General features: G+C 48.2%; 1 non-coding gene across 1 annotated transcript; it reads right to left on the reverse strand.

The window, feature by feature from the left end:
* Positions 1-1,256: 1,256 nt before the first annotated feature.
* trnal-uag (transfer RNA leucine (anticodon UAG)) lies at positions 1,257-1,338 on the reverse strand. The gene has a single exon. It is a non-coding gene; the product is annotated as a tRNA-Leu (tRNA).
* Between the last annotated feature and the right edge of the window lie 2,042 nt (positions 1,339-3,380).

Raw genomic sequence — 3,380 nt, forward strand, 5'->3', positions numbered from 1 at the left:
AAAAATGTTACCTCCATAAAAGTATGTACTTTGTCAGTGGAAGCAACACGTGCATTATTTATTCATGCCCACATGCCCTTAAACCAGTATTATCAGAGGGCATGTCAGAGGAAGGTTAAAAGAAGAAATCATGGAAATCCAGCATTCCCTCGTGCTTCCCTCTAACTCTGAATCACAGTCGAGCACAGATCATACATATGTACAGGACTCCTGACTCCCTGACGCATGCGGGGGAAAAAGTCCATCGCCGCAAATGAACGCAGCCCTTGATATAATTCTCATCAAGGTTCAATCAATTTCCTCTTCCTTTGCCTGCAGCGGTGTTTCAAAAGGGTTCTTCATTAATCTCCTTTTCGCTCTCTATTCTCCTCTACCACCATCCCACCACCCCCCCCACTAGCTCCTCCGCTCCAGATCGGAAACGGGGGTCTTCAGGGGCAAGGCCGGGGGATGGAAGGTGGGCGCGGATGTTGTGGTTTTGGGCGGTTGGTTGGTTTGTTCAATGTCGAGAGGTTGATGAGAGTTGAAAACACGGCAAGATCGCTCCTGGTGATGCCGGGTCAACGTAGCGGCGAATGTAAAGGAAAAAGTAGAGGTATATTTGCGTTTGATCGCACCGCTGTGTAAATGATGTCGGCTTCCCGTATGCATGTGCGCCCACGCAGAAGACTCGGGGGTCCCGCTGGGGAAGTAGTCTTTGGCTTGTAGGTGGTGCAGGTTGGTGAATGGGAGTCCGCCAACAGGAGAGGCGGGCAGGTTTTCCATGGTTCAGACTGGGGGGGGGGGGATCAGAGGTCACCTTTGCTTGGGTTAACTTGATTGAGGCTGCACACGCACACATGACCTAGTCCGGTGCTGTGGGAGGTGACGGTTAAATGTTTTGGCAGCCGGGTCAGGAGAGTGTCCTCCACCGCTGACCCTGAAGGCTGGAGCTAGCAGGATCTCTCCCACAGTGATGGATGACCACTTAACCCGCCCGGCTGCAACCTTTCCTCCGCTTTGTCGGCTGGGGTCCCACACCATTTCAGTCATACACACTCCACACACACACACAGCTAAGAGGCATACATATCTGCAGCAGTATGTCCACCTAGAGGGGCTTGTTACGTCTCCATGTGAACAGAAATCACTCTATCGCTGGGTGTATTTACAAGAATGACTCAGACAATAGAAATGTGATTAATATGTTGGACTCAGTACTTTTTGAACAATGTGTGAAGGTAACAAACTGAAACTTGTCCTTTAGATGCGCAATATGGCAGCGGTGGGATTTGAACCCACGCCTCCAGAGAGACTGGAGCCTAAATCCAGCGCCTTAGACCGCTCGGCCACGCTACCTTAGAACTGACCTCCGACCCAAGCCTTTATCTATGGCTTTCTGCTGCGGGGAAGACAACATAATGATAAAGGGAGATGTTAACCTCCTAGTAGTGACATATATGTATACACACTGCGTTCATTGTATATTCATGTAGTAATCCAATGCAGCCTTTTGAACCAAAACATCCTGCTGGACAGCGGCGTCCCAACTGTCCCGATCTGATAGGAATTTAAGTCCGCTGGTGTTCGCCGCCTAGATAGTCTGGCTAACCCCGTCCGCCCTCTCCTTGGTTACTTCTCTCCCTCCTATCGCCTCATCCCACCTGTGCGCTCAACCCAAAAAGCAATACCAAACAAAGTAATACCTCTGTTGGTCCCCAGTGCGTGTGGTGTTGCTGAGGTTACCCACTCAGAGATGCAGAGAAAGGGAGAGGCCGGGCGAGTGGGCGGCGTTAGAGAGGAGACAGGGAGCGTTATCAGATGGGGACTCCCAGGATGATTGTGTTGTGTCCGTCTGCTGACTCCTGACGTGACTTCATTTAGATTTACATCAGCCGCTAAATCAGAATAATCACTCCTGGAGCACTTCGGGCTTTGGCTCATTTCTTTCTCTCTTTCATTTTCTCCGTTTCATCTGTTTCCGGCATCTCTCTCTTCATTTTTTTTCGTTTCGCAATTGCTTTCTCTTCTTACCGGTTTATTCCTTCATTATACTCGTCTTTCCATCCCAACTAGGAAACCATTTAATCGTTTAATTAAATGTTGATCAGGTGCTTCACCGACTCTTTTTATGATTTCAAGTTAGAACAGATCAGGGGGATTTGAGGAGGAAGCTCGACCTGCTTTATCTCAACTAAAGATGTGTTGCACTTTGCGCGGCCTTGTAGCGATTTTCCATCATTCCACTTCTGGCAGGACGGAAGCAGGCGGTGAATTATTCAATCATACCGCCCGACGGCCACTGCACAACATAGTCTTGAAGTCTTGTACGGATTTCACTTGGGTCTTCAATTGCTGTTGTGTTCATCACAACTGTAGAAATAGCAGCAAAAAGGCTACAAAAGTTGTGTGTCCCACTTAGTTATTCACAGAAACGGTGAGTCAGTATCCACGGCTTCTCTGAGTCGAGGTCAGCTAGGGTTGTCTATAAAAACCTCCTCAGATCACAGACAGGCTGGATGGCCGAAATGCGGAGGTGATACAGGGGCAGCCGGATTTTTCAACTGGGTCAATCCCACAAGGACTTACTGGATGTTTGTTTCATGACTTATGAGACTCGCCTCTTCTTTGTGTTCTACTCAAATGCAAAACTCAAGAAAGAGCACAGGCAAACTCTCACACACGCACACACACACACACACACACACACACACACACACACACACACACACACACACACACACACACACACACACACACATACAGATGAAACCTGCTGAAAGGTAAATAGCATAGCAATTATCTGAGGCCTAAACAGGCACACAAACATACTGTATGTACACACACACCCAGACAGACACAATAGTCACATACAGACAATGACTCTTAAAAAGACAATTGATTTTAGATGAATACACACACACACACACACACCCATGTGTAACCATAAACACACATGCTTAGGGATACAGACAAAACACACGCACACACACACAGAACAGTCGCCTTAAAATGCACAACCTAAATAAGCACACAGTCACAGACAAACACACGGACATCCCTCCCGTCTAAATGTCGTCTCTCTCACTTTCTCTCAATCTCTCTCTCTCTCTCTCTCTCTCAGACACACACACACACACACAGAGAGAGAGAGAAGAATCCTCAATAGTGCTACTAGTCCTAATAATGCTGGAGTGTTGTGGCAACTCGGCTTTAAGCTACAAATTGACTGCTAGCTGCGGGTGGGCTCATGTAGCGGCTTACTACTGCTACTCCACCACTGTCCATTCAGCCAGAGGAGACTGTTAGACAGATATATGGCCACTTAATTGGCCCATGATGGCAGTGTGGCGGAGTGGTGATCGCCACCGGAGTGCTAGACACCAGGATGATTAGGAGGC

Source organism: Genypterus blacodes, unplaced genomic scaffold (genome assembly GCF_046128005.1).
Source record: "Genypterus blacodes isolate CSIRO-AG114 ecotype Tasmania unplaced genomic scaffold, CSIRO-AGI_Gbla_v1 ptg000012l_1, whole genome shotgun sequence".
Classification (NCBI taxonomy): Eukaryota; Metazoa; Chordata; class Actinopteri; order Ophidiiformes; family Ophidiidae; genus Genypterus; species Genypterus blacodes.